General features: G+C 28.2%; 1 long non-coding RNA gene across 3 annotated transcripts; it reads left to right on the top strand.

Annotated features, from left to right (window-relative positions):
• The first annotated feature begins 246 nt into the window (after window positions 1-246).
• Window positions 247-3,333, top strand: LOC120068125. 3 transcript variants are annotated; one of them, XR_005479097.1, is made up of 4 exons: window positions 247-1,466; window positions 1,546-1,671; window positions 2,679-2,774; window positions 3,141-3,201. It is a non-coding gene; the product is annotated as an uncharacterized LOC120068125 (long non-coding RNA). The 3 variants fall into 3 exon arrangements; XR_005479098.1 differs by lacking the exons at window positions 2,679-2,774; window positions 3,141-3,201 and adding an exon at window positions 3,305-3,333; XR_005479099.1 differs by lacking the exon at window positions 2,679-2,774 and having other exon boundaries at window positions 3,141-3,199.
• Window positions 3,334-6,962: the final 3,629 nt, after the last annotated feature.

Genomic DNA, 6,962 nt, shown 5'->3' with positions numbered 1-6,962 from the left:
AATATAGATAACAAAATAAAGAAACCCTGGATAGAAGATGTATTTATTATAAACTTAATTTTCAAAAGCAAAAAAATTGAAAATTAGTACTCTGTTGGATAACTATTTGATTTTTATATTTAAAAATTAAGCTAAAAAATATTAGTTTAACTTGTATTAATGTTTTAAAAAAACTATTGCAAGTTTTGACTAACTAAAACTACAATTTTTTCCCTAAAACTACAAACTAAAACTACAATTTTTTCCGTAAAAAACTACAATTTTTTCCCTAAAACTACAACATACAATTATGATTGCTAGTATTCAAGTTATAATTGACGACTAATAATTTTTTTTTAGTTTAACTATATTTGGATGGGAGTTGAAGAGTTTATAATTTTGACTTTTGGTCACATATGCATACAATTAGGGGAAATAATTTTGCATTAATAATACAAAAATTAAATAATCATTATATAGTACTACAAGAATTTTAGGCTTTTATGTCAGTTGAAAAAAGTGAAATCGGATGTATAATATCGGTTTTTTTTTAAAAGCAGATCTTTAACATCGGTTTAAAACGGACATTGTAGGGATACCTTTAATTTCGGTTTTAAACCGACATTAAAGACCCGCTTCACTTTTTCCTCTAACTTTCTATTTATCCCCCATTTTTTTTCATTTCCCTCTTCACTCTCCCTCTCTTTTCTTTTTCCTTCATTCTCAAACTTCCTTCTTCAGACCCTATTCTTTCTCACTCCTCTCTTCCAAAGTGGATTTGCTGGTTGTTCAGTCGGATCTGCTGCATATTTCGTCATCATTCGCGTGTCTCCAAATCTGTCATTCGCCGGATCTACTGTTCGTTTTGTTCGCGTGTCTCTAGATCTGTCGCCGTCATTCGCATGTCTCCAGATCTTCCGCTGTCGTTTGTATGTCTCCAGATCTACCGCCATCGTTCGCCAGATCTGCCACCGTCGTCGTTCGTCGTTCATTCCGCCACCGGATCAGGTGCATTCACCTAGCCATCAGCATCTTTTTGTTTGCGTTTCTGTCTAGGTTTCCGTTGCCATCTTTGTTAGTCATTTGCAGGTCCCTGTCCACCGCACTGCTGTCACCATTATGTTTAATATGCTCTTTTCCCCTTCTTTTTCCATCGCTGTCACCATCAATATGCTCTTCTTCTCTTTCCTCTCTTAAACTCATAACAATTTTTGTTCTTATGTTTACGCCTCTCAACTGCTTGTGTAAATGTCTCAATGAAAGCCAGTTGCGGTTTCACTCCAATATATCTCTCTACTCCTAAATTTGGGCCTTTTTGTGTCTATGGCCTTTGAAATTCGATTTGATTAATAATTTTGTTGTATATCATTTGTTGAATTACTTGAAGTTCTAGTGCAAAACTACTTGCTATCTTTTGTGATAACATCCTTAAGAAAGGTAGGAGTGAGAAGCTGAGCGACAAAGCAATTGAGGAAACCCTTGAGAAGGTAATTTTTCTATTTATTATTCTTTTGAAGTTCATTTAACCGAAATGCTATAAATGTTACCTTCTAACACGTTTAGCAGATGCAGGATCCATTTGCTCATTCATATAATTTTCTCCTTCAACATCATCATCTTCATCAGTCTGCTCTCTTGATGATGATATATTTGCTTAGCTGACCAAAATTCCAGCCTCTTTTGTCAAACAAGGTGAGAAAGAAATTCCTAAAGGTTCATTCTAAACTCCTGACAATAATTCATTCTAAACTCCTGAACTGAAAATAAATAGAACATTTTCAGGCAACTATTATTTGAGATTATTGTTCTTAAAATTGTTGGACTAACCTTTGATGTTAAATTTCGAGGTAATAACTTAGTGAAGATGTTCAAAAAGTAGATTTTAGTGTTTTTAAACTAGATATCATTCTTATACTGTTATATTCAACTTCTAATATGTTTGGAATTCTTCCTCTCATGTTCTCATCATTTTAAAAGTATTTATTTGTATTCCTATCATGGTGTTTCTAATAATATTGCCTGTGTATTTATATGAGTGATTTTGGAATTTGAACCTAACTAACAAAACTATGCTTAGTTCGGAGGTATTAAGTCAAAGCAAGTATAGTTCAACTGACATACAAGTCTTTTAAAAACTACGAGAATTGTGGTTCAAATTCTCTATCCCTAATTGTACTAACAAGAAAATAAAAGGATGGAAGGTAATTAAGAACTCAAACATAAAAATATTTAAGGAAAAAGGAAAAGAAAAAAAAACTCAATTAATTGGTCTTTATTCTTTATCACGATGATTAATTAAATTTCTTTTTTCAGGAAAAAAAAGAGATTATCATTGATATTCTGATATAAAGTTTTATTTTTCAAAACTAATATTAACTCTTTTTTTTTAAAAAAAAAATTTAATATATAAACTAAAAGGTTAAGCAAATAATGTTGAGTTTTTGTTTTTCCTTTTTTAGAATAAATGTTATATTAAATATTATGTTCATGTTTCCAAACTATTTTAATTTTAAACGTAAACATGTCAATATAAGTATAATTTAGCGGTTAAGGATTTTTCTTCTCTTCTAACGAATCATAGATTAAAATATGTCCATATTTATGTGGTAGTATTCTTGTAGAAAGAAAGGGTAAGGTAAGGTGGGTAACAAACTAATGTGAGCATAGTTCAACTAACATGAATTTGTACTAAAATATAGTGTTGGACTAGCGTGGTTGGCTAGAGAAAATAGTACTCGTTTGTAGTATCAATTGTGTCTCCACCGAAGCGCCACAACCATGCTTGCAATAAAGAGGTGAGTAAACATATTGCAATGAATTATTTCTCTTAAGGCCATTGGCCTCTTTGTAGTTTAGATTGGATTAGAATGTAAACATATTGGATTAGAATGTAACACCTGTTTATGACTCATGCATACTATTTATTTGTAATTTAGATTTGATTCAAGGTGCTTGAGTTTGTGGGTTGCACTATGGTAGTTTGTGGGTTATTTATGCACTATGGTAGTTTTTGTGACAACTTTTGAGATTTGAAGTACATTATGAGCTAAATTTGCTTATTGATGTATCTGTTCTTGAATATTCATTTTTTTGGGAATTCTGATAGTTCTGTTGAGAACTAGTAGTTGTAAATATTTTTAGGAGTGTGTTTCTTTGAACAGGTTCAAGGTAAATTTTTTATTTTGTTGTGGTAGCATCGTTATGCTGTCGAAAATTTTCCATCGTCTTCGTATCTCATATCTAGGTAACCAAGCTTCTCTTCTTCAAGATCTTGAAAAAGAAGATTCTCTCATTTATTCAACTATTGAGTTTTCTTGTTTTGCAGGTGCAACAAAGGAGTAAAGATTTGGTATCGTAACCTCTTTATGCTTTTTCTTGGGGAACTCTAGATCCAACACATTCCCTACAAGAATTTTTCCTTGAATGTACCATTTATACACATTCCCAATAAACACGGTTAGTTGAATATGCATTCTGATCACATTTTCACCTTCAATCTTTTGTCTTAAACCTTTTTTGTTTGTGATCCTTTGAATAACAATGCTCAGACAAAGATGCTTATAACTAGACACTGTTGAAGCTGGGGGGTCTATTCAAGAAGAATTATGAAGGGATCCATACTTACCAAGTGGAGAGGGACAATGAACTCATAATGTTTGTAAAACCATAATGTTTGTATTACTTGTAATTTGTGTTTTCAAGGGCTGAATTATTGTACGACCTTTTAAATTATAATTTTATAGCAGAATTTGTGGATTAAATGTAATAGATTTGCAATCCATACATAAATAATATGCCATAGCCACAGTGTTCGATGATGATGTGTCGTGTTATACTTTTTGACCGAAAAAATGGATTCGACAATGGAATTTAAAAGAAGGGACAATAATTGATAAACAGACAGATTCTGGGTTTTAATGTCGACTGCAAATTTCATTAAAGGGCTTTAATGTCGGTTGCAACCAACATTAAAGACGTTGTTACAAAAGTCCTTTAATGTTGGTTTAAAACCGACATTAAAGACAATCAACATGAAGGGCTTTAATAACACTATCTTTAATGTCGGTTTAAAACCGACATTAAAACCCAAAATTCTTATAGTGAGTGTTTAAATTAAATTTTAACGGGTATAAAAAAAAAATAAATATTTACAAGTACTATAAAAAATATCTTTTAAAAAACAAGTATTACAAAAGTCGTAAGAATGGTTTAGTAACTAAAACAATATTATTACTAATAAATTATAATTAATTCGAATGTAAAGTAGATACTTAAATTTATAATTATAGACTAAAAGTACAATATTTTTATCAGGACTAGGATATTAAAACAATTCAAATTTAACATGTTTTTTAAAAAATTTAATTGTAAATCCAATTATAAAATTTTAATAGAAATAAATTTTGTTGGAAAATAAAAACAAACAAAGAAACATAAATAATAAAAAGATAAGAAGGAGAAGAAATAAAGATAGGTAAATAAAAAAAGTAAGAAGGGGAAGAAATAAAGAGAGGTTGGGAAGAAGGAGAAGAAATAAAGGGAAATAAGGGAATAACACATCGAAAAAATAAAAGTTAAAAATAACAAAGAAATACACGTGGCACATATAAATTTAAAAAGAGAAAATAAGCCAAGCAAACAACCTTATTTATTCAAATTTTTTCAAAAACACCCATTTTTCCTAATTTTTTTTTCAAAACTACCCCCTACTGCCAATTAACCCCAAAATATCTATCAAGAGTGTACTTTGTGTAAAAAATATTCGATATTCAAAAGTTTCAAAACTACACTTAAACTTTCAAAAATAATTAAAAATATATCTCTATCATTAATTTTGGATGAAAAATGTTAGTATTTTGTTTTAAAAATATCGTTGAACTTTAAAATGTTTCATTCCCTTAAACTTATACAAAAATTTAAAAATGTCCTTACTATTTACGTATGAATAGAAATCATTAACGCCTCGTGATATATACTTATAAGCTTTCAAAAGTTACATAATAAAATAAATAATAAATAATAAATAATAAATACTTATAAGCTATCAAAAGTTACATAAAATAATAAATAATAAATAATAAATACTTATCAGCTATCAAAAGTTACATAAAATAATAAATAATAAATAATAAATAAGCAAATAAAAGTACGTTCTTTTGTGTTGGGCTACTTATAGTTTTGGTAAGTTTTACGGTTAGATTATTTATTTTTTTATTTTTGGTGTCTTGTGGAATTTTTTACTTTAATGTGAGTTATGGTATATATTTTATTGTGACAAAATTAGTGTAAGAATTAGACAAATGAGAGCAAAATAAGAATATCTATAAAATTTGTTTTAAACTTGGTTTTCTTCATTTAAATTCAAGAAAATTTCAAACAAATTGATCACTATACTAAATGTAGGAATATTTTTATTTTTATTTTTTCTTTTTTGAAAGGCTAAAGGTATGTTTGAAAGTGATCTTAAAATTATTAAAATCATATTGTCATACTCATAATCGAGATGGAAACGTTTCTGGAGACGTTTCTTATCCTTGTCTTGCTCTCACCCACGCCTCATTTGCTACCCCTATCCCTTTCTTTTCTAAAAAAAAAAAAACTTATTTTTTTTAGCCACATCATCTATTTAGAAAAATTTATATTTAAATTTAATTGTTATTTTTAGTAGAGAGACATTTTAAATCTATTCTTGAAAACTCAAGACAACTAATTTGAAATGGGACCAAATGCACATATACTTAAAAATTTAGAGACTAAAAAAGATATTTTTCCTTATTATTATCATTAATTTTATGTTAATTGTTATTATTATTATATACATATAATATTTAAATTTCATGTTTTGTTGTCTAACGACGAATGTATATATTTGAATTGGACCTTTAAATTTAGATTATATATATATATATATATTAAAAATCTCCATGTGGATTTAATCATTTAAATGAAATTTTTTGAGTTATTTTCAAATATAGGAAAATGAATAAAAATAATTACAAATATAGAAAAATTTAACTGTCTATTAGTGATAGACTGTAAAAGACTATCTGTATCACAGTCTATCGCTGATAAATTATGATATTTTGTTATTATTTCTAAATATTTTCAAAAGTTTTATCTTTTAAAATAATTTTTCAAACTTTTTTAGTTGAAATTAAGTATTTAATTAAAATGTTTTAATAGCAATTACTTAAGTTATTTTTAATAGTTAAAAACCTGACGCTGTGAATTTTCTGTGAGAAATCCCTGCTTCCATTTCTATAAAATTAAATGGGAAACATCGCAGGATGAGGATAAAAAGGACTTCCCCAACCATGGCCCACTCTGTGAACGTCTCAATTTCTAATAGTAGAATCTCCATTTTGGCAAGTTTCTATTAACTATACTTTCAAAAAGTCATTTATTTGGATAAATTAAAATATACAAGTCTTTAAGCAATAAGTGTCTAGAGTTCCTTTTTCTTTCTTTCTAATTACACTCTACTCTTTTAATTGAATTTATATTTTATATAGTAGGTTTTGGGCTACGAGAAACCTTTTTTTGTTATTATTTTTGTATTATTTTGAAAACAGGACATTGTCATTGGAGAAACAGACTCGACATCAACTACCACTGAATGGACAATAACAGAGCTAATACAACCAAGCGCAATGAAGAAAGTCAGAAAAATTAACAAAAAGTTGTGGGCTTGAACCAAATGGTTGAAGAAAACAATTACTAGAAGTCTTAAAAGTGGATCTCACAAATATTGCTCATTTTTTTAGAATTTCGTCCTTAAAAGTTCGATTAGGTTATATAAAAGGTTCATTCGAATTTTTCTTATACATGTTACCTTTTCATTGTATATTTATTATTTTTGTTTCATGTACTTAAAGACAGAAGAGGGTGTTATATATTTATTTTATAGCGTTTATGTAAATGCCTCAAAAGATTAAGAATTTTATATATTTTAGCATTGTTAATACATAATATTAATATTCTCT

This window comes from Benincasa hispida, chromosome 12 (assembly GCF_009727055.1).
Source record: "Benincasa hispida cultivar B227 chromosome 12, ASM972705v1, whole genome shotgun sequence".
Classification (NCBI taxonomy): domain Eukaryota; kingdom Viridiplantae; phylum Streptophyta; class Magnoliopsida; order Cucurbitales; family Cucurbitaceae; genus Benincasa; species Benincasa hispida.
Note: the sequence above shows the minus strand (reverse complement) of the source record. Positions and strands in the feature narration are given on the sequence as shown.